Below are 25,412 nucleotides of genomic sequence, written 5' to 3' on the forward strand. Positions count from 1 at the left end.
TGCAGGTTAGTACTATAAATTTTCACTGTTGGCCAAGTCAATGGTAGTGGATAGTTTTCTTATAGAGCATGATTCTAAATACAATGAGTAGATGCCTGCTAGCTCTAATCAACAGGTTGTGCCTCCTGTCCTTTTCCCCTATATTTGAGAACCACATACTACTTACTGTCCATGGCCTCAGGAAACAGACCACACAGAATTACTGGAAAGAAAAGAAATATAGCATCAAATTGGTCCTTACTTCCCACCCCTCCCAAGAGGCCAAAACATTTCAGTGGCTAAGTTTTCACGTTTTTCTTAACTAGAATGAAACATGGGTTTTAGGAGAGTAACTAATTTAGTCGAAGGGAGAAAGTGACAAAAGTTACTGATTTAGTTGAAAGGAGAAAGCAACAAGTAACATAGGATCTTCAAAAAGTATAACAATTTTGTAAAGAGTATGTATTAATGTTGCATAGGCTTAAACTCAGGAAAAACACAGGTCAGTCCATTACCTACAAATTCTTCATCTTGGCCAAGAGGTCTTCCGAGCTTTCACCAGAATCTCCCACAGTCACCTCAGGTACAGAATCTCCTTACTTTTCGGGAATTGTATATGCCACTGTAATTCCTTCAGGTAAGTCAGGAACTGGACCTGAAGAATTTCCTCTTCTGAAACCTCAGATACCAACTCAATACCTCACTCACTGTCTTCATGTATTGTCTCTTCCTCTTCTTGAACAACCTCCTGTTTGGGCAGTGCTGCTACCCTTTTCTTTTATCCTCCTGCTGCTTTCAGCAATTTCTTCTTTTTTAAAAATACTTTTAAAATGTATTTTATGTATGTATGTATGTATGTATGTATGTATGTATGTATGTATGTATTTATGAGAGAGACAGAGAGAGCATGAGTGAGCAAGGGGCAGAGAGAGAGAGTGGGAGAGAAAGAATCCCACCAGGTGCAAAGAGAGAGAGAGAGGGAGAGTGCAGAGCCTGGATTGGGGCTCCAGCTCACCTGAAGTGGGGCTTGAGCTCACAAACCGTGAGATCATGACCTGAGCCAAAGTCGGATGCTTAACCGACTGAGCCACCCAGGCGCCCCGAGGATTTTCACTTTTAGGAAAAAAGGAGAAAAGTGAAAATAGCATTCAATATTTGTTTTGTAGTGAGCCTTTACAGAGACAGCATGCACCCCAAACAGTGAGAGGTGGCACCCCCAACCTCTGTCCTCACAACTATACTCAGCCTCTAGGCATCAAGCCACCATAGCTTTGAATTGTTTCTGAGAGCATCTGTGCTTTTTCTCGATTTATTCTGTGCACCCATGAGCAAGATATGTCCCATAGTATCAGAAAAGCCGAGGAGAGGTTATTTTTTGGGTCTGGGAACACTCAAAAAGTTTTCCATATAAATTAATGGTAATTGCTTCTTCACTTTACACCACTTCAGCCTACAGAAGGTTTCATAGGAACAGTCTACTTCCAAATAGCAGGAAAAGCCTGTATTCATCTTAGGAATTTTAGAACATAATATTTATGATGCTTTTTTGTCTACAATGACTCCCTCTGGAATTACCCCAAATCAAATAAATAATAGTCACTGTGGTGGGCAATAAAGAGAACATAGATGTTTTAATATAACAAATAAGTCTCACATAAAGCAACTGAGCTAAACAAGAACTGAAATCCCTGGTATTTGGCAGGAGGTTAACAATCTGTAATATATTTATATAAATCAATGAGGAATGTGGCCGGGCTGCCTATAACCCCTACACTTGCAAAACAAAAGAGCCAGACAGGTCTGAACATTTGAACATAAACACTGGAAAATAACTTCAACTGTATGATTTCTTGTGTTGACCAACATCTTAAGACTTTCTAGAACTTTTTTTTTTTTTTGCTATTCAGTAAACTGACAAAAATACCATTTCAACTATTACATGCTGTAGTTCCATAAGAGAAATATATTCACACTGTGCTGAATATGAGCAAAATATCTCAGATGACTTTTAGAGGAAATGAAAACTACCATTCAATATGTATCCATTAGAGCTGTGCTTAATGTGATCCAAGCGAATATTCAAAAAGAAGTGAAAAGTGGTTCTCGGCATTTACTAAATTTTGGAATCCAGTTTAGCTATGCAAAAGGCAATCCAAAAAAGGCAGATAGGTCATTACCATTTCACAATTAAGTCAGCCAAAGCCCCTAACTATCCCATAAAGTAAGTTCTCTCCCAGTCTCTATTGTCCTGACCCCTCAGCTGCAGGGCAGAGAGCAAGCACTGCGGTCCCAGCACAGCTCTCAGCCTTCCAGCTGTCCTAGTGATGTAATTATCTCATAACAAAATATCTCCGTGAATTAACTCTGCATCCTACCCATTGTAATTCTTAATGACTGCTTCCTGTTCATGTTTTCCATTTAACTTGCTATTCTGGATCTACTGCATAGGCAAGTTGCCTTCATCTAATGGATGGGATTACATCCAATAGGTTTGGGATTTCCAAAGATTACAATTTACAAAGGTCTCCCAAACAACATGCTTTGTAAACACAAGCCCTGCCTTTCTGTTGTGGTTATAATAAAAGGGAAATCTGCATTATTTGCTGTGATTAAACTTTGACCTGTCACAGGAAGTTCTAGGAGGATTTTTTTTTCCTGTCACTTTTTTTTTTCATACTCTTGAATGTTTGGACATCAAATAGTTCAAGAGCTGAGAGATGTCTGGCACAGCTGCCTAAGGGCCCTAAACAAAATTTTTTTGAACTACAGCCAGTCTCTGGAATTGAGAAGTATTCTTTTTTATCTCTTTTTCTCTATTGTCCATGAAGCACACTCTGTGCCTATAGCTTCTTGCATGGACCCAATTTATGTTCACGCATCCCACTTGCCCTACACTACTGGATCCTTGCCAGGGTGTTCTCCTTTTGCTCATTAAATATGGACTGTGTGTGCACTTGTTCTAAACCAACACTGAATGGTGTAACTCCAGAGGTATTTGCCACCAACAATAATCAGCATGCTTCCAGAAGGAGCTTGCCATTTCAGCAGCATCCATAAACATTTATGAGTACCTACCACGTGCAGGTGCGGTACTAAGTTTTAGAGACTACAAAACATCTAAGATGGGTACTGTAAGAGCCTTACTATCTAGCCAGGGGAGAGAAGACTGACATATAAAATCATAAGTAATGACGTATGGCTGTGTATTAATTCCAAATAAATTCTATAAATATAACATGAAACTTTATATATCACATCAAAGCAAATTCTTTCTACGTGCTATTACAGTAGACATCTGTGATGTCTGCCTTTCCAACACCTATTACCTCTTCTATAAACCATATCCTCATTTTCTTGAGGAACCACTCCTACTCAGGCAATATGGTTTTGGGGGCATGAGCGCAGCATGGCATGTAAACCTACCCTGGACAAAGAGAGTGATAATGATTGATGCAGGGATGGACAGGACCGTGTGAATCAGTCCCAGGACTTTAACTGTAACTTCTGGGAGGGTAGAACTCTCTTTATCTGAGATTACCAAACCGGCAACATATAAGCCCGCAGCTGCCGATGGCTGTCATTGCCACCACTTTAGTGAGCATACCATAGGATGCAGCCAGCAGGGAAAAGAGCCAGAGCAGAGAAATGACAGGCAAGAGACTTTGGTTAAGTACTGGCCCTACCTGTGCCTGATATACCCTTGGATTTATTAGTTATGTTAGTAACATTGGGTTGGGCTTTTATTACTAGCAAAAACAAACAAACAAAAAAACACAACAACAACAGAAAACAAAAACTGCCTTAAGACATTTATACATATCTTAGAAGGGTTAAATGATTCTGAAACATCAACATCTGACCTCAAATATGTCTTATATATTAGACAAAATGAATTAAGGTCAAGCATATAAACAATAGTAGTTTCCTCTAGGTGACTGCACCAGTCCTGACTTGCTGGGAGAAAATTTACCTTAAATGGTCCCTCCATGAGCATGTCCACTGGGCTGCACTGGGCAGCCCCAGAACAGACTAGTTCATCTCTCCCAAGGAACCATGCGACTTCCTTTCAGGACTCCCATTTGAGGCTCCTGGTCTGACTACAGAAACATTTTGTGGAGAAAAGGCAGAGAAAGGCAGAAGACACTGGGATAAGTTCATCGCAAATAGGAATATGTAACCTAGAACAGGAAAGGACTCAGTGGGGTAAGAGGAAATGAGGAGGCAAGGAGAAGTATTTAAAAATAACACAAAGTTTAATTTAAAGGCTGAATCCAATGCTCAGAGATATGTTCTCCTGGAACCCTCAATTAAGCAACCCCACCACCTATTGCTGAAAAGGGGACATGCACAGTAAAGTGGACCCTTGCACAATGCAGAGTTTTTAGGGGTGCTGACCTCCCTGCAGTCAAAAATCCATGTGTAACTTTTGATTCCCCCAAAACTTAACTTCCAATAGTCTACTGTTCACCGGAGGCCTCATTGAGAACACAAACAGCTGATTAACACATATTTTCTCTGTTATATGTATTACATACTGTATTTTTAAAATAAAGTAAGCTAAAGAAAATGTAATTTAAAAAATCATAAGGAAGAGAAGATACATTTACACTACTATATCAGAAAAAAAAATCTGCATACAAGTGGGTGTGTGCATTCAAACCCGTGTTATTCAAGGGTCAACTGAAATGTCAAATTGTAACTCTAAAGCAGGGAAATCTCTTTGTGTTCATGTTGTTAAGTTTAAAGCTACCATAACCTAACAAGTGAATGCAAAGTCAACCTCTTTTATTTATGAAATCACTTGATTCTTTACAGCATAAAGTGTGTTCATAAGAAAGTTTTGTGGTTCATCATCTTCCTGTTCATCCTCAGAGTTTCTACTAATCTGGTTTCAGCGTCTATCTATATATGTGTGGCCATCTGGATCTATGAGTTAATATCTTTGCATGCATTAATCTGAAAATGTTTTACAAGCTAAATGGGAATCCCCCAAATTGGGCAAGTTTACAAGATATGACTTGCACTACAGTAAATATTTAAAACAGAGCAAACAGTAAAACCTGTATATATGGAAACACACTACTACCATATGATAGCACATGACAGCACAAAATTGGTACACTATTAGCTAGGCCCCAAATAAGCTTTCTGGATGTCCTAATGGGAATATGGGGTGCCTGTATACTACTGTGTTCATATTCAAGATGAATTCCTGAAATGGACATTAAACAATAGAATTTAAACTTCTTTCACAGTCAGCCCGACAGCAAGCACTTCTTACCCAACAGTTCTTTAAACTGTTAATGCATTTTGTCTCAATGAAAGGCAGAGAGAATGAGGTAGCAGCATCACTCTGTTATGCCAACTATATGCTATTATGGGAAAAAGGAAACGCTACTTTAGCGCTAAAACAAATGAGGAAATCATAAAAACATATCTGTTCTCTTAGAGGGCAGAGAATGGTAGCAGAGGCAAATATTCGATAAGTGTATTTTAAGTCACCATGCGAGTCAATCTACCCAGAATCAAGAGAGAGAAAACAGGGGTAGCTAGACAATACTGAGCTGATACTTCTGCTGAGTCCAGTTCCAATACAAAATAGTTGTTTTGTAAGTTCAAAAAACCATAAAGTCAACTCCATAGAAAGAAGAAACCTGCAAATTGAGAAAATCAGGGACTACTACATATTGATTAGAATAAACCCCATTCAGCAACCCCAGCTATAGCGCAGGAATGAGATCCTACACTTTTACCTGTTGAGGTCTCCCCCAAGACTCAATTACCTCACTTTTAGCCTTTTTCTTACGTACCACTTGGCTTCAATCAGCCACCTGACATATAAAGATAGATATGCTGGTCAAAATAAGGGCCTGACAAGAGAGAATGGATTAAGAGACCTCAAAAACTGTGGCATCTGGTGTGAAGGTGGGGTTCAGGGGCCCCCAAGTCTTAAGCCCTACTGGGAGGTCAGAGGTTGCAGACTACAAACTAAAAACAGGCTTAAACTGTGTGCCTCTCCACACTTGTGTTTATCCTGTTCTTTTAATTCTCCACGACACCCAGAATGGTACCTAGTACCACATCTAACACACAGCAGGTGTTTAATAATGTTTACTGAATGAACTAAACTTTTCAGAATTGTAACTCAGGGAAAAGTCAGCAGCAAAAGAAAAGAGGGGATCCTCAGAGACATCACTAGGAAATAAAGCATGGCACTCTGAGTAAGCCACATCTTGTAACTGGTGGTTAATGAGGACACACACTAATAAGTTGCATTTATTCCTTAACACTGTTAGTTTGCTCCCTATCTACTGTGTAATTCTACGTATTTAGAATTCTTTAGTCTTCACAACAACTCTATGAAATGGTGCTCATTTTATGAATAAAGAAACAGATGTATATAAACAAATGTTCACGGCAGCATCATTCATAATAGCTAAAGTAGAAACAATGGAAGTGTCCATCAACTAATGAATGGATAAACAGAATGTGGTATATCCATGTAATGGAATATTATTTGATAATAAAAAGGAATGAAGTAGAGATACATGGTATGATATGGATAAATCTTGGAGTAGGCAGATCCATAGGGACAGCAAGTAGATTAGTGGCTGCCTGGGGCTGGAAGTTGGTAGGGCAGGGAGAGGTGGAAAGGAATAGAAAATGACCACTAATGGGTACTGGGTTTCTTTTTGAGGTGATAAAATGGTCTAAAATTAGATCATGGTGATGGTTGCACAACTCAGTAAATACACTAAAAACCACCGAATTGTTTATACAGATAAATTTGATGGTATGTAAAGTATATCTCAATAAAATTGCTTAAAAACAAAAGGAGAAAAGAAATAGCCAAAGAGAGGTTTAGTACTTTGCCTAAAGCACACTACAGTAAGTGGTGGAGACAGGATCCGAAGTCAGGCTATCTGCTTCCAGAGTCTGATTTCCTAACCAATCCTGCCTCTGTATGTAGGGCAGCATTTGGGTCAGAGACCTCTCCATGGCAAAGGAGACACACTGGCTGGCAGGAGCTGTGGTAATGCCAATCCACAAATGTCTTTGGTAAACTTGGATATAGCAGTATATGCTTTACATGCTGGGCTGGAAAAAAAATGTTCAGAAAATTCATAGAAAAAATAAAGCTGAAGACTACTGATCCTCCCTAGGCCCCCTTACGTCTTCCCCTTAACTAGTTAGAAAAACGACACACTTCAGTTCACCCCACAGGGCTTGAAAAAGATATTCTGATCTCAAAAATATAAGAGTTAAATGATATTTTTGAGAGCAAAGTCAACAGCTCTGGCTTGAGTCAGAAAGAGTGCTGGATTCTGGAAAACTTTCAACATTCAGTTCTGTCTCCATTTCTGACCTGTAAAAGCCCTGTTCTCCAGCTTTGGGCCTCTCTTGAGGAAAAACGACGAATCAGCCAAAACTAGGCAGCTGTCTGTGCTGAAGACTGTCTGCTGGGTCTTAGAAGAAAACTAACCAAACTTTACCTACACCGTAAGCCAAAAATCTTTCATAATCACATCCTTATGAGGTGAGTAAATTTATCCCAGCACTAATTCAGGTACTTAGGATTAGGTTCTTATCTAATAAAACAACTACTGAAGTTAGTTCCTTTTAAGGAAACATAAATGACTGTAAACATATGAGAAAATGTTAAACTATGGTAATAACTTAAAGAAACATAAATGAAAACATTAGCGATACACTGTTTAAGCCCCTCAAATTGGGTAACAAATTTTTATAAGATAAAATGGCATAGCGTCTGTGAGTGTTTGTGAAATGGACCCACATCACTGTGGGAGTACAAATTGGTAAAACAAACAAACAAATTAAAAAAAAACCTTTCTGGAGAGACAGATACACAAATTGATAGAGGATTCAAATTCATATTTATTGAACATGGAAAGGCATTCATAATATATTATTAAAAGAAAGTGCAGGTTTCAAAAGAGTATGTACAGCATGATTCCATATATATAAACAAAATGGTATAAAGATAAACCAAGAATGGCACCTGGGAGGCTCAGTCGGTTAAGTGTCTAACTCTTGATTTTGGCTCAGGTCATGATCTCCTGGTTCGTGAGTTTAAGCCTCACATCCGGCTCCGTAACGACAGTGCGGAGCCTGCTTGGGATTCCCTCTCTCTCAATCTCTCAAAATAAAATAAAATAAAATAAAATAAAATAAAATAAAAAAGATGAATCAAGATGCTAACAGTGTTACCTCTTGGTGATAAGATTACAGAATTGCTTTTTCTGTTATTTGCCTACCTAGACTTTCTATAATGAGAACTTAAACAGTTTTTAATAAGAAAAAAAAAATCCCTATTTCAAAAACAAGAATTATAAAAGCTTCTTTTCTCATTTAAGTTTTCTTCCTTCCATCACTCATATACTTTTCTTCAATCTGCTCCTGAGTTACTGAGAAAATCCCAATCCTCAATCCTGAAACCGCAGTTTTAAAAATGAAATATGTTAACAACTTACGGTCTTAAATTTGTTGTAGGAAAAAAAAATGTGTATGCATTACTGCTTCACTGAAGGTATGTGATTTTAATCTTTCTCCAATATGGAGTAACTCCGTAAAGAATGTGGGAAAAATAAAATTACCTTTCTGATGCCTGGCTAATTGTCAGGTCAAAAATAACAGAATTACCATGAAATATAAGAGAAACAATGACAGCTCACGAATTCTTCAAGTTACTTTAATGTTTGCCATACAAGACAAGGTAGAATTATGGAATTTTGAAAGTATGGGAAGCTTTAGAGATTATCTGGCTTTGTACTTTTATCTTATAGATAAGGAGACACAGGTCAACAGAATGCAGAATGGCAAAACTAACTAAAGAAATAAGATACCTGGGTCTCATGAACAAGAATTCTGTGCCCTTTCTAATATAATAAAGTATAAGCAACCACAATAATGAACACGTTTTTTAAAAGTCATTATAAAAATTAACATCTAACATCTTACCTTTTAAAATTAGATCTATTCAAGCAAAATTTCCAAGAACTACTGTGTTAAGAATTCAGAAAGGTTCTATAAATATATTTTAAGAACACCATCAGGAAACTATATTAAAAGATAAGAAAAACAGAACATAGTTGGAAAAGTTGAAAGAACTGTTATCTCTATCAACTGCCAAACTCAGGCATCTGAAATTAGGCTGTTTTGTTCACATGTAAAAATATAGAATACTAAGTTATGATGTAGTATGCCTACACAGTTTTGTTTTAGAGTTTGATCTTTGTTCTAGGAATATTTCACATAATAAGGTGAATATTTCATGGCACTGAAAGCAAGACATTCATAATATATTAATGAAAGAAAATGCAGGTTTCAAAAGAGTATACGCACTGACTGCATGCAGCCTGCTTGGGATTCTCTCTCTCTCTCTCTCTCTCTCTCTTTCTCCCCTCCCCACTTGCACTCTCTCTGTCTCTCTCAAAACAAATAAACTTAACAAAAAAAGCTTAAAAAAAAATACGGGCGCCTGGGTGGCTCTGTCAGTTGAGCGTCAGACTTGGGCTCAGGTCATGATCTCATGGTTTGTGGGTTCCAGCCCTGCGTCGGGCTCTGTGCGGACAGCTCAGAGCCTGGAGCCTGTTTCAGATTCTGTGTCTCCCTCTCTCTCCGCCCCTCCCCTGCTCATGCTCTGTCTCTCTCTGTCTCTCAAAAAATAAATAAATGTTCAAAAAGATTAAAAAAAACAAAAACAACTAAAGGAGATAAGAATGTGGAAGTGTAGCTGCAACTACATGTCCCCCAAAGAAGAATTTTTCTTTTGCAAAGAACCGTAAGAACAACTCATAATGCGATTCTATCAGGCAACTGGGTGTTCCACATAAGTGAATATTTTCGATACCTGATTCCTACCCATCTCAAGCCCTCACACTACTTTTAAAAACTAAAGTTTTGCGGCGCCTGGGTGGCACAGTCGGTTAAGTGGTTCAGTGTCCAACTCTTGGTCTAGGCTCAGGTCATGATCTCACAGTTCTTGAGTTCAAGCACCGCATCAGGCTCTGTGCTGATGGCATGGAGACTGCTTGAGATTCTGTCTCTCTGCTCTGCCCCTCTCCCGCCTGTGCACATACTTACTATCTCTCAAAATAAATAAATAAACTTAAAAAATTTTTTTAATTAAAGTTTTTAATGGAATTCTCTATAGCATGCACTGAATATTTTCTTGACTTTTTAATTTTTTTTTAACGTTTATTTATTTTTGAGACAGAGAGAGACAGAGCATGAACAGGGGAGGGGCTGAGAGAGAGGGAGACACAGAATCTGAAACAGGCTCCAGGCTCTGAGCTGTCAGCACAGAGCCCAAAGCGGGGCTCGAACTCACGGACCATGAGATCATGACCTGAGCCGAAGTCAGACGCCTAACCGACCAAGCCACCCAGGCGCCCCTACTTTTTAAGCACACTATACTGATTGTGTTCTACTGATGGGTAATTCATGATCATTATTGTTATTATGAAATGACAATAATTTAATTCAGCATTATTATTATGATCCTTTATTTGAGTGCTTTCTAGGCACATAAACATGAGGCAAGACAATCCATACTGAGACAGTACAAATCGAACTTTCAAAAAGCAAAAAAAGAATCTGGAAAGCAGCAAGAGATAAGCTACTCACCACCTACAAAGGAAACTCAGTAGGATTAATAGCCCATGTCTCATCCAAACACTGGAGGGCAGAAGGCAGTGGATAACAAATGTAAAGTGCTGAAGGAAAAAACTGTTAAACGAGAATTCTATATCCAGAGAAACTATGCTTCAAAGATGAAGGTAAACTCCAGGCATGCTCAGATAAACAAAAGCTGCAGGAGTATGTGGCCAGGAGACCTGCCCTAGAAGAAATGCTACAGGGAGTCCATCAGGTTGAAATGAAAGGGCACAAGAGAGTAACTCAAAGCCACATGAATCAAATAAGAACACTGGCAAGGGTAATTAACTACACACATAAACATAAAAACCAGTAATATTGTAGTTTGGTTTGGAACTTTTTTTTTTCCTAATATGATTGAAAAGACAAATGCATATGGCAACAATTATAAATCTATGATAATGGCCACACAATATATAAAGATGAAGTGCATAACAATCATAGCATAAAAGGGGATAGAGCTGTACAGGAAAAAAGCTTTCAATACTATAAAAGCTAAGTTAGTATTATTTCAAACTAGACTGTTTCAAGTTTAAGATGTTAATTGTAATTCCCAATGTCACCACTAAGAAATGCTTTGTTTTCAAACTATCTTCATGATCTGAGAAATATTTTCTTGAATCCCCTCTCTGACCTATCATTTATGAGCCCCTAGAGTAAAGCGTGGGACTTTACACATGCAAACTCACTGAATTCTTTCAATATCTCTATTAAGTGGGTACTATTATTCTCATTTTACAGATGAAGAAGCTGAGATAAACAGTAATTTTGTCTAGAGTGATAGAACTGTAAGAAACAACCAGGATTTCAATTAGAACCTTCATATGCTTTTTTTCTCCTCTTTGATCTGTACCTTCAGTATCTAGAATCTCATGATCTTGTCTCTTCCTACCCAATGTACCACCAACCACCTGTGCAACAACAAATGATAATTATCTCCTTCATGGTCAAGACTTCATATAACTCTTGGGGCGCCTGGGTGGCTCAGTCGGTTGAGCGTCCGACTTCGGCTCAGGTCACGATCTCGCGGTCCGTGAGTTCGAGCCCTGCGTCAGGCTCTGTGCTGACAGCTCAGAGCCTGGAGCTGCTTTGGATTCTGTGTCTCCCTCTCTCTCTGCCCCTCCCCCGCTCATGCTCTGTCTGTCTCAAAAATAAACATTTTTTAAAAAATTTTAAAAAAGACTTCATATAACTCTAAAGAAAGGCTGCAGAATCTACAATCTATCTCTCCAAAACAGTTCTCTCCCCAAACCCCATACCCAGTCACCTTTTGGACAACTTCAACCAATATTCTGAACATCTCAATTTCAAAGTGTTTAGAACAGGGCTCACCCCCCTTGGTGAATCACACCACCGTCCAACCAATTTCCTAATCCCAGAAACCTTCAAGTAATTTTAGGTTCTTTCCTGACCCTTTACATTTAATCAACCAGCAACTGCACCACCTAAATACTTCTCTACCCACTGCTACTTCCTGAGTTCAAGTACTCATCACTCTTGCCTAAATGTCTATGGAGGGATCCTGTTCTCTGCCTCGTAGAGATTTCTTGTACTCAGCCCTCACTCTGGCCAACAAACCTTTCACAGTGTACATATGATCATAATACCAAACAAATGCATGCAGCCAACAAACATTCATTCAATATTTGTTATTTTCTAGCTTTGTACTGGGTGCTAGGTATAGAAAGATCTAGGGATAAAATACATTTTTTTAAGCTGTTCAGAGTCTAGCGGGAATGCAGATATAAAAAGATGAATATCGACTAATCTGGAAATGCTGAGGTAGAGATATATACAAGGGACTTTAAGAGCAATAAAGAGGGGCACCTAACTCAGACTTGTAGGAAAGTGTTTGTGGAGGAAGTGACAATTCAACTTAGACAGGAGTTACCTAAGAATGTGGTAAAGAAAGGGCATTCAAAACCAGGAGAAAGTGTGAACAAAGGACAGCAAGAAATCCCACTGGAGGAAAATCTTGTATGCCATAAGGAAATCTAATCCCATAGTAAATGGATATCTACTTTTGATTTTTAAGTAGCTCATTCTGATGAGCATGAAGAAGAGGGGAACAGTGGCAAGAACACCAGTCAGGAGACTGCTGCAGTTGTACAGGGAAAATAAAGAGGGCCTGTCCTAAGGAATTGGCAGCAAGGACGGAGAGGAGAGTACAGATTCCAGAAATATTTAGGAGGTTGAATTGGCAGGACTTGCTAAGTGTCTGAATGTGGCGGGGGTGGAAGGATGAGGAAGGAGGAGAAGCCAAGGATGACTCATAGGCTTTTGACTTTGGGGACTTGGTGCCACCCCATGAGATACAGCAGTGTTCCCAGACCTTTGGTTTTCAGGGAACTGTAAAATTTCCAACAAATTTTGGGCTCTGACAGAATGTTGTCAACTAAAGACCTAAATATACCCTACCATCCACTATCAACATCATTTCATTAGAAAAAGCACATTTTAACACCCAAAATGTAAACAGATTTTGCTTTCTGAAAAATTTACCACAGGGCCCTTATTTTTCTAATTTTATCACAGATGATAGTAAATTAGTACCAGGCCTCAGACCAAAGCTGGGAAGCCCTGAAATGGAGATATAGCAGAAGTCCGTTCAGCAATAAGATGATGAGTTGAAGGCAGAGGAGAATATAGTCCCTGCCCTCACTAACTCTCTAGCCCTAAAGAGATGTCTATCTCATATATATTAAGGGTTATAAAAGAGTTCCAGAATTATGGGGCCGCCTGGGTGGCTCAGTTGGTTGAGCGTCCGACTTTGGCTCAGGTCATGATCTCATGGTTTGTGAGTTCGGGCCCCACATGGGGCTCTGTGCTGACAGCTCAGAGCCTGGAGCCTGCTTCCGATTCTGTGTCTCCTCTCTCTCTGCCCCTCCCCCACATGCACTCTGTCTCTCTCTGCCTGTCAAAAATAAAGAAAACGAATAAAATAAAATTAAAAAAAAAAAGAGTTCCAGAATTATGGAAACCCTGTAGAAGAGGCACTCAAATGTGCCTAGAGGGTAAGTGGCTGGGGAGCAGAATCTCTAAGGATGATTTGGAATTTGCCAGATAAACCAAGGAAGTTTGGCATGGTCTGGGCAGAAGGAACAGCATGTCCAAAGGTATGTAGGTATGCAGGAAAATTCATATTTGGAGAACTGTGGATAGTTTGGCATGACTTGATGATTATCTTGGAAAATGGCAAGAGAAGAGCTGGAAAAGTACACAGAAGTGAAATTACAGAGGGGTTGGTAATCCAGGCTAAGAAGTCTGTAAATTATCTGATGAGCACTGGGAAGAATCAAATGATGACCCAGTAGGCGAGGCTATGGCCAGATTTACCACCTGGAAATACCATTCTGACTGCAGAAGAGAGGTTGGACTGTAGGGGAATAAAACTGGAGGTGAGGAAACCAAGTTCAAAGTGTTTGCAAGATCCTAGGTAAGAAATACAGATATATTAAAGCAAGTGGAACAGTAAAGAGAGAGACCAGTACAACCAACAAATATTTACTAAGCTCCTACACTCTTTGGGGGGTATCAATGTCAATCAGACAATATCCCTGCTCTCTTGGAACTTATCTTCTATTTTGTTAAACCAAAAGAGAATCATAGGGGTGCCCGGGTGGCTCAGTCACTTAAGCGTCCGACTCTTGATTTCAGCTCAGGTCATGATTTTATGGTCGTTAGATCGAGTCCCGTGTTGGGCTCTGCGCTTGGCATGGAGCCTGCTTAAGAGTCTCTCTCTTCCTCTCCCTCTGCTCCTCCTCTGCTCGTGCTCTCTCACTCTTAAGAAGTTAAAAATAAAAATTCCCTTTCTTTAAAAAAAAAAACCAAAAAAAAACAAAAAGAGGATCATAATTTACATAAATATTTTGCAATTTAAAAATTTGACAATGTATCAAATGCTTTCACAAGTCTCTATATATGTGTACATAGATGATAAAACCATTTTTAAGATGCACTAAATTTACATAATTTATTAAACCATTACCCTATTCTTATAATGTTGGCTCATTACCCTATGATAAAATCCTGTAAGTGACATTGCAAAAAATCAAAAGTTAAATATTTTCCTGAATCAAAAAATATATATTTTTAAAAAGCTCTGGATTCAAATGGTTTTACAGAAGATTGCACCAATTTATACTCCCATAGTAATATCTAGGAGTAGAATCCAAAGGATTTGTTGATCAACCAGGATGTTCAAGTTGAAAGAAGGGAAGAAGATTAGAATGATTTTCAGAGTGCTGGTTTAGGCAACATGGCAGATAGTGGTATTATTTCCAAACAGTAGAAGAAAAAAACAGAAGACATGAGGAGTAATTAATGAGTTCATTCCAGAAGAGATGAACTGGATGTTTGTGACACTCAGGTGGTAATGTCCAGTGAACAACTGTAAACACATAGTTGGAGTTCTGGACACAGGTCAAGTAATATTTTGAAAAATTATCAGCGTAAAGAGGAGACAGAATCTTAGGGGCTATAACATGCAACAAGAACAGCATCCCTGAATGAATCAGATGGGCAAGAAAACAGCTGACAAAATTACATCACAAAAAACAAGGGAATTAAGGAAATAGTTCCACTTACAGTAGCATCAAAAACAACAAAATACTTAGGAACAAACGTAAGAAAAAAAGTTCATTGTACGCTAAAAACTACAAAACAATGGTAAAAGATATTAAAGAAGATCTACAAAAATGGAAAGACATCCGTATTCATAGATGAGAGGGCCTTGAAACTGTTAAGAAGCAGTACTCCCAAAACTGATCGATAGCTTCAATGCAATCCATAGCAAAACCCCAGGTTTTTAGCAGAAATTGACAAAATCATCCCCAAATCCACACAGAAATGCAAGCGGCCCAAAGAGCCAAAATAATCGTGAAAAAGAAAAAGATGGGGGACTTCTTGATTTTAAAACTTACTATACGCTATAATACTCAAGACAGTGTGGTACTGGCATAAAGATAAATATACAGATCAACAGAATAGACTTGACGGTCCAGAAATTAACTCTCATATTTATGCTCAACTGATTGTCAACAAGTTTGACAAGACCATTCAATGGGGAAAGGACAGACTTTTCAATGAATGATGCCAGAATATCTGGATATTGACACGCAAAACACTGAAGTTGGACCCTTACCTCACAACATAAATAAAAATTAACTCAAAATGGATCACAAATCAAACTGCAGGGCTAAAACTCTTTAAAAAAAACAACATAAGAGAATATCTTCAGGACTTTGGGTTGAGCAATGATACCTTAGATATGACACCAAAAGCACAAACAATAGAAGAAAAAAATAGGTAAATTGGATTCATCAAAATTAAAGCCATTTGTGCTATGAAGGACTTAATCAAGAAAATGAAAAGACAGGGGCACCTGAGTGGCTCCCTCGGTTGGGCCTCCAGCTCTTGATTTCAGCTCAGGTCATGGTCTCGAGGTTCGTGAGTCTGAGCCCCACATTGAGCTGTGTGTGGGCAGTGCAGGGCCTGGTTGGGATTCTCTCTCCCTCTCTCCCTTTCTCTCACACCCCTGCTTTTGTGTGCTCTCTCTCTCTCTCTCTCTCTCAAAATAAGTAAAATAAATTTTATAAAAATAAAATGAAAAGACAACCCAAAGAATGGGACAAACTATCTTTAAATCATATATCTGATAAAAGACTTGGAGCCAGAATATATAAATATATATAATAATACTATTATACTAATCAGTAATCAACAATAAAATAATCAATAATAAAAAGACAACCTAACTTAAAAATGGGCAGAGGTTGTCAAATACACCTCAATAAAGCTGAAAATAAAATAAAATAAAGTAAATAAAGTAAAATAAAAACAGGCAAAGGATTTGAATAGACATTTCTCTAAAGATATAATAAGGGCCAATAAACACAGGAGATGTTCACATCATTAGTCACTAGAGAAATGTAAAGCAAAACCATGAGATACCACTTCATATACACCAAGACTGCTAAAATTAAAAAGGTAATAAATAACAAATATTTGCAAAAATGCAGGAAAAGTGGAACCTTCATATATTGTTATGGTGGGATGTAATTAGGTGTGGCCACTCTGGAAAACAGTTGGGTAGTTCCTCCAACTGTTAGGTATAGAGTTACTGTACGATCCAGCAATTCTACTTCTTGATATACACCTAAGAGAAACGAAAACATATGTCCACACATAAACTTGACCAGGAATGTTCACAGCTCCATTATTCATAATAGCCAACAAGTGGAAACAACCTAATGTCCACCAGCTGATGAACGAATAAATAAAATGTCATGTAGATACAGTAGCATATCATTCAGCCACAAAAAAGAATGAAGGTCTGATACATGCTACAATGTGGATGACTCTTGAAAACATTACACTAAGTGAAAGAAGCCAGTCATAAGAGACTACATATTGAATAGATTCCATTCATATGAAATGGCTAGAATCGGCAAATCGATAAAAACAGAAAGTAGACTGGAGGTTGCTTAGGGTGAGCAGTTAAGTAGCAGGGGGTGGAGGAAAATGGGGACTGACTGCTAACGGGGGTGGAGTTTCTATAAGGGGGAATGAAAACATTCTAAAATTAGATTATGGTGGTGGTTACACAACCCTGCGAATACACTAAAATCTTTTAATCACCCACTTCAAATGGGTAAACTTTACGACATGTCAATTATGTGTCAAAAAGCTATTTGAAAAAGAAAAAGCAGGGGCGCCTGAGTGGCTCAGTCAGCTGAATGTCAGACTCAGGTCACGATCTCAGGGTCATGGGATCGAGCCCCACATCGGGCTCCACACTGAACTTGGAGCATACTTGGGATTGTCTCTATCGCTCTGCCCCTCGCTCTTTTTCTTTCTCTCTCTCTCTGTAAAATAAAAAAATAAAAAATTTTAAAAAAAGAAAAACCAAGGAAAGAGACTGTTTCAAGAAGAGAGGAGTGGTCAATGCTACACAAGGCAATAAAGTATACATATATTTTGTTTTTTAAAATACTTCCATTATTGTTTCTTGTCAACAGGACAAAGTAGCAGTACAAAAATCTAACGTTTATTGAGCGCTTACCCTGTGCCAGGCATGATACTGAGAACTTTATCTGCATCTGTGTATTTAAACCTCTTAACCCTATAATGCAGGCATCATCATCTCTTTTACAGATGAAAAGAACTAAGGCTGGAAGATTCGGAGATCACCCAGTGTCACAACACTTATAAATGAAGGAGCCAGAATTTGAACTCAGATAGTCAGGCAAGAGAACCCTCACTCTTGGGGCGCCTGGGTGGCTCAGCTGGTTAAGCGCCTGACTTCAGCTCAGGTCATGATCTTGCAGTTCATGAGTTCGAGCCTGGCATCGCACTGTCTGATGTCAGCACAGAGCCCGCTTTGGATTCTCTGTCCCCCTCTCTCTCTGCCCCTTCCCCACTCATACACACACATTCTCTCTGTCTCTCTCAAAAATAAATAAACATTAAAAAAAAAGAGAGAGAACCTTCACTCTTAACCACTGTATCCTCCATTCCATGGCTTACTAGGATCCCCACAATCTCGCCCCTTATTACCAATCTGTTCTCATCTTTTAAGTAGATTCTATCCATCCTGAAACACGTGCAGTTCCTGAAATGCGCGTGGCGTTTGCTCCATGCCTCAACACACGCGGATACCTCTGTCTAGAAAGCTCTTCTCTTCTCTGTCCATCTGGTGACCTCCTGCTCATCTGCAAAGACTGCTCAGGGGTGTGCATCTTCTGTGATCCTCACTGGTCTCCCTGCTGCCCCCAGAGCTAGACCCCTATGTCTTACCACAACATACTTGATGCACTGGAGGCACTAGGCCTCCATCACCGAATGAAGAAATAAATGAATACAAATATTCAATTGTCCTATAAAAGAGCACACTGTATTTTTGGAAATAGCCTGAGCCAATTCTGATAAATTAAGTGGGGGATCAGGCTGAGTAATATTCTTTTGGGTCCAAAAAGAGGTGTGATAATAAAGTAAAGATGTTGATTTTAGGGTTTGGCTCATGAAACGGTTCTCAAGACAATTCCGAAAGAGTCTGAAAATGTTTTGCTCAATTAGAGGAGAGCTAGAAAACCGGACTGCATCCCGTGGGATAAGATTTTTTGGCCATATAAGTTCTAGTATGGTGCTTTTCATTTTTTTCTTTGTCTCATTATTTTCAAGTCACACAGTATAAGGCAACTGCACTTTTATTAAACATATTTAATTTCCTAAACAGCAAGCCGCTAAATGAGTTATCCCCATTTCCCCACTCATGCTTTCTTTCCTCGGTAACTATTTTGACATGTTAAAGAAATATTTTATTATCAGAGGGTGATTTTGCTTATTTCCAAAGAGGGAAATAATTTGCTACTCTTTAACTTAACTCTACCCTTAACTCCAAGGAAGGTCTTGCTCATGAAAGGAAAAACAAAGTACAGAATCTACGAATGTGTGATCCAATCGCCATCAAAGCAATTTACATTCAGCAAATATTTGAGTTCATTTAGCTATCAGAGTAAAGCCTAAATCCCCCATGTATCTTGCCAGTACAAAAGTACACTTAGGCCAAAACTAGTCACAAAATGTTTTAACATGACAACATGGTTCACTCTTCCAACATTTTGAGAAATTTCCAAGGAACTACAAAAAGAGAGCTTCCTGAAACAAACAACTTTACATCTTCAATCACATCCTAGATAAGCCCTACCCCAATCTGGATTCAGAGCCCCAACAAAGCAACAGAAGATAATTAAGTTGTGCTCCAGCAGACAGTTGATTTCTCTGTTTCTTCCAACCCTCAATCTTGACACACCAATAAGCCCGTCTGTGATGGCGCCCAATTCTCTAAGCACAACTACCCATGGTACGTTAACGCAACTAGTTTTTCTTAATGTCAGAATTTTATACATTTTTACATTATGTGTATGCAAGGAGCAGATACAAAGGTTAGATCTCGGTATTAGCCTGATAAGCACATTTCTGCTAATGTCACTGACTAGTTGCTTCCTGGCTTTAACAGAATATCACTTCGAATATTCCCATCTTGTTGGGTAATGAACAATAGTTTTGAAAAATAGAACCTCGGGAACGAACATACTCTTACAACCTCCAAAAAGTTACAGACATGTAGATATTTAATCACTGCCCTCTTGGCTTATACTTCTTTGTTCAAAGTAAAACCAAGAAGCAAAAGTGGCTACATATCCCCCTTTAACTAACAGAGAAATGAGTAGCTAACAAGTTGTTCTAGGAGGGCAGTTTTTACTGACTTGATCTGGCAGGCTAAAATGACAATAAACCCGATAGTTTATACTGTCTCTGGTTAGTCTTTCTAATCACCCTCACAGAGTAACTTGAGAGATAATTATACTTGACAAGTGGCTAAATGTGTAAATACGGTTTATTTATTGTACTTCTATTGTTTCCGACCTCCTTCTTTGATATTTCACTTCTCTTTTCTTTGTTTTTCAGATATACAATGTATTTCCCTTTCAGAATTAGAATATCAGTTTCTTAAAGAAAAACTGAGTTGGTAAGAGTAGAACATTTTCCCCTCAAATAGATATATTATTCTTTAGATATTCACAAGAAAACCATTCGCGAAAATTCTAAAACATCCAAGCATACAGTTTATAGTTTAGTATTTGTTAAACACGGAGGTAAATAAAATACTAGGGAACTCTAAGATACTTCACTTATATACTAAACTTTTTTCAAATGCCACTATTAAAGGATGTGCCAAAAAGTTATCTGTAGGAGGTTAGTTTTCAGTCAGGGAGGTTAGTTCAATGAACAGACACAAAGGATGGGTAAGTAGGACATGGGACAGAAACCATTTTAGCCCCTGAACCAAAATGAAGGAAAAAGTCTAAGACTGAAGTGGATAAAATGAAAACATAAGGGATGAGGGTGAACTGCCAACAGAAAAGGCCCAAGAGACTATGACCACCTCAAATCTAAGGGACAGGGCTGTGGTGGCAACTAACAGAGCATAGAGTAAACAACTGAATGTACTTTTTAAAAAGCCTAGATTTTATCTTTACAGAAGCAAACTCTGGAAAGACCCCATTTGGCAGTGTGGCTCAGACCCTGTCACAGGTGAGGAGGGAGTTTGTATGACAAACAGATTTCTTCCCTACAGTCAAAATGGACGCACTGAGCACAGGGTTTGAGGCCATCAGACATTAAGATCATCAGCCCATGCTCTTCACGGGCTCCACACTCACAGTGCAAACTGTCCCAGTCTAATCTGGCTTTCTCACAGATAAGCATGCAGGGAAGGCAATGCCTTGGTTGGCAGATCTGAATACGCTCGAGAAGTACAGCTTTTACTGGAAAAGAGTAAATTAACATTTTGGTTCAAACTTCGGTTTCTTATGAGGTTGGCATGAGTCTGTCATCCCTGGATTCTCAATCCCTCTAGGTATACTAATAAAATTGGGCTTCCAGCCTTTAATACCAGGCAGATCCTGGAACATGGCAACCACACCACAGAATTGGCTCCCTGTCTATGGGCAGCCAGCCATCATTCTGACAGACTCCTGAAAAGACAACAGTGGTTACCTTGACCTTGAGACCTACTTTTTCTTCACACTGTAACAGAAATGTTTCTGCATTCTGACTTCTAATGCATGCAACTTATAAACTGTTAGAATAAAGACAATACCTCAGGACGTATTTACAGGTTTGCTAGAAGAACCTCTAAAGCAACTATCTCTTTGGGCAGCACATAAAGTACTTTTGAGAAAGCTAATTCTTAGCCTTAGTTTAGATTGAATTGTTTCAGTTATGAATTGCCTCATGTGGTGGGAAATGCTGGAGGATGAGGACCAAATAATATAGAATCCCCTGCGGACCTTGTCAAACACCTCTTCCTTACCCTCCACTGACAATCAGCCAATTAATCAACAGTAGGTTCTTGGACACTTCCGATGCACTAACACTGGAGATATGGCAGTTAGCAAAATTGTCCCCACGTGACTGGAATCACTGTCTTGAGGAACCACTGTAACTGATGAGTCTACTTCCTTGCTTGGGCATGCTGGGGTAGGAAGAAGATTGAAAATGACTCATCCCAAGTGAGATTCGACTTTTCAAGTGAATTTTGTCAACACGATTACAGAGAATTTTGTTCCTGGCTTTAACTATTCAAAACACAAATCTGTTCTAGTCATCTGATGTAAGACTAAACAAAAGCATTCATTAATAAAAAGCAGAGAAGACATACTGCCAAAATTTTTGTATATTTTAGCACTTAATACATTTATCTTCTGCCAGGCAAATGGCATGCAACTTGTTTCTAACTCAAAGAAAGATAATGGAAAAAACTGTTTACAGGAGAACAGTCTTCAATAATTCACAGCTTGATGATCTAATGAAATTACTTTAAAATGTCAAATGCCAAAATGCTGTATCAAATCTCCTTTTGCATTTCAACTCTAAGTTAACATTTCGATGGAAAAGGAATTCAACATATAGTAACTGTTTTATGGAAGGCTCACCCACCTTTTACTAAGCCCAGTTAAGCATATTAATTATTTTTTAATACGGAACACTTCACAAATTCGTGTGTCATCCTTGCATGGTGGTCATGTCCATCTTCTTTGTATCATTCCAATTTTAGTGTATGCGTTACTCAAGTGAGCATAAATTTGGACGGATTGGCTATGGAAGAGCTCTTTTATAAAGAGGTTTTTAAAATATTTTTTATGTATACTTTTTAAAAAATATATCACCCTAACAAGTTTTAAGTGTCTACACATAAGTTAAATAATCTACTCTAAGTACATGCCAAAAAATTATGTGTGTATATATATATATATATATATATATATACACACACATATATATATATATGTATATATATATATACATATATATACATATATATATATATGTACAGCTTTTCAAACTAGGGGCTCAGTCAGTTGTGAGATGATGATGATGAATATGACTTATCCTTAAGAATCTTAGTTGTGAGATGATGATGATTAATATAAAAATTCTTAAGAATAAGTCATCTCATTTTTATTTCATTTACAAGAACAATTTTTTTAAAGCATAAGGCTTCTTATGCATGCCTTTAGCACATTACAAAGCCTTAATTTATTGATGAATGAGGGACACTCTCTCTGTGGCTAAGGGACTCTAAGGGTATTGATCACTTTAGATTCTTCTACTTGTTCATAAACTTAAAAAAAAAAAAAAGAGGTGGGGAGGGCGTCTGGGTGGCTCAATTAAGTGTCCAACTCTTGATCTTGGCTCAGGTCATGATCTCACGGTAAGTTCGAGCCCCGTGTAGGGCTTTGCACTGTCAGTGTGGAGCCTGCTTGGGATCGTTCTTTCCCTCTCGCTCTCTCTCTCTACCCTTCCCCTGCTAGTGCTCTCTCTCCCTTTCAAAATAACTAAACTTAAAAAAAAAAAAAAAGATTCTTCTACTTGTTCAGGTCTCTCTTAGGACAGACAATTGCTCCACTTCCTGGTCTTCGACACGTGGCTCTTCTTCCTCCACCCTCTCTACCTAATTCTAGATACTTCCTTCAGCTTTCACCTAGGACTCCCAATTTCTCCCTACTATCTGCATATGGTCTTTTCTTGTAACAGAAGAAAATCAGAGCCATTTGCCTCATCCATGGGTCTTCCATCCCTCGTGTTTCACAGGAAAGTATCCTTCTATCCAAGGAGAGATGTCCCCCAACAAATGTGCCCTCCACACTCTGTTAAGTCCTCACATCATCAATTATTACCCCCTATCATTCTTCTCCAATCTCTCCTTTGCAACTACAAGCACATTCATAGTTCCTTTGTATAATGACAACAAAAATGTTAAACCACTCTTACTTCAATCTGGTTGTCATTCTACCAACAACATTCCATCCCCTCAATTTTTTTAATGATAGTCTACTCTCTGTGCTACACTTTCCCATTCCTTTGTTATCTGTTACCTGGCTTCCCCTCTCTCTCTTCCAGCAAATCTGTCTCTCAAATGGATACTGAGAATTTCCCACTACTAAATGCAGTCTCTTCAACCCTTGACAGCACCTGGGATACCTGAATGAAATGCCTCCTTCTCCTGGAAACTCTCCCCTCCCATGGCTTCCCTGAGTTCTCCCGAATACCTCTACTTCTCTGGTCTCTGCCTTCTTCTCCGACCCATTTCCCCCCCGTCAATTCTAAATGCAGGTAATCTCAAGGTTCCATTCACGGTCTTACTTTTTCCTTCAACATCTGGGTGCTCTTGCTCAGTCACTGACTGAACATGTGACATCTGATTTGACAGTGACCGTAAGGATCTACTACAGACAGCAACTGTTTCTGAGGCATGATTTGAACCACCTGTGCTTCTGAAAACCGGTGTGTGTGTTAACAAGTCATTTGGCTGATGACACAAGCCCAGTGTGCTCAGTTTCCACACGGTGCATTTGTGAGTCGCTCCCTGAGGTGGGACACATATTATGTGCAATATGGTACTCCAAAGTGGGACTCAAAAAGATCTATGTCTCCTTCAAGACCGTCACAGGTTTTCTGGACTCCTCTCTGGAGCTCGCAATTTCCTGTACTTCAATTATAACCCTGCCTTGGCTATTGCCTGAGAGCACATATAACTCAACATGTTCAGAACAGAACTCACCAGTGTCCCATCAAACCCACCCCTTCTCCTGAAGTTCTATTTCCAACAGTAGCACCACCATCTTCTCTCGCAGGCTTACAACCCCAGTTCACCTTGCTGACTCTATGGCCCTGTTCGCCTGCACAACCAACCAGCTACCCAGACTGCCAATTCTTGCACTCAATTCTCTCCTACTTAACCTCTCCTCTTATTACAAGGAAACTATGCCAATTTGGGTCACCATTCTTTTCTCTCCCCCGCCAAAAATGGTCCTTTCCCTGGTTTGCTTGTCTCTAGATTCTATTTCAACCTGGTTTATTCTATTATTCTGACCCCACCACTTGTGCATACCTCTACTACTTCCTTTCTTCTCTTACTGTGGTCAACTTAACACCTCAGACTTGTCTGCCATGCATCGTATTTCCTTCATCTCCACTTGTGTGATTCTGCTCACGGTTCACCTCTTCTGTGGTGTCTAACTTTCCTACTCCCACAAGTTAAACCATTTCTTCTGAAGTAGCTTAGAATTGTATCTGTGCCTCTGAATAGTCCTTATTTTATTCTTCGAATTATAGTATTTTGCATAGGCCCTTTCTCTCTTTCCTCCCACTATATCCTAAGCTCACTGAAAACAGGGACTATTTATACACATTTTGATTCCCCACTGTACATACTGCTTACAGTAAGTGCCTTGCATTCAGGAGGTGTTCAGGTAGCCTTTACTAAGTGAAAAGTCATCTAAGGCACCGTTTTATGAATGTATCCCATGTCACATAGTGCTATTCCCTGCAGGCAACATCAACTCTCGGAATGAGATCCTGGATGCCCTTAGCATCTTCGAGTGTATCTAAAAAGCATCTTCAAATCAGGCAATCCTAATAACTAATCCCTAAGTTCTAGAACAGGTCCCTGGATGAACTGGGATATGCCAAAGTCAGCCTCCCAGTCTCATCAGAATAGAGACACCACAAAAGCAAGCTTCATTACTTGTGATATTATAATATCCCCAAACTTGTGAATATATGAATTGCCATGTTAGGAAAAAGGAGGAAATTTCAAAGTCCCACTTAATTTTCCATCTAGCAGATAGGAAAGCTTCATCCTTTCATTCAGAGCCCAATAGCTTACTAAATGGTAGACTAAAAAC

The 25,412-nt window shown here is 38.9% G+C and overlaps 1 protein-coding gene and 1 non-coding gene across 5 annotated transcripts in view; both read right to left on the reverse strand.

Annotated features, from left to right (window-relative positions):
* The window catches only part of CDK6 (cyclin dependent kinase 6), a 247,832-nt gene that overhangs the window by 185,209 nt on the left and 37,211 nt on the right, over nt 1–25,412 (reverse strand). The window lies entirely within an intron of this gene.
* On the reverse strand, nt 22,197–22,301 carry LOC122214666. Its single transcript, XR_006200045.1, has one exon. It is a non-coding gene; the product is annotated as a U6 spliceosomal RNA (small nuclear RNA).

Source organism: Panthera leo, chromosome A2, assembly GCF_018350215.1.
Source record: "Panthera leo isolate Ple1 chromosome A2, P.leo_Ple1_pat1.1, whole genome shotgun sequence".
Classification (NCBI taxonomy): Eukaryota; Metazoa; Chordata; class Mammalia; order Carnivora; family Felidae; genus Panthera; species Panthera leo.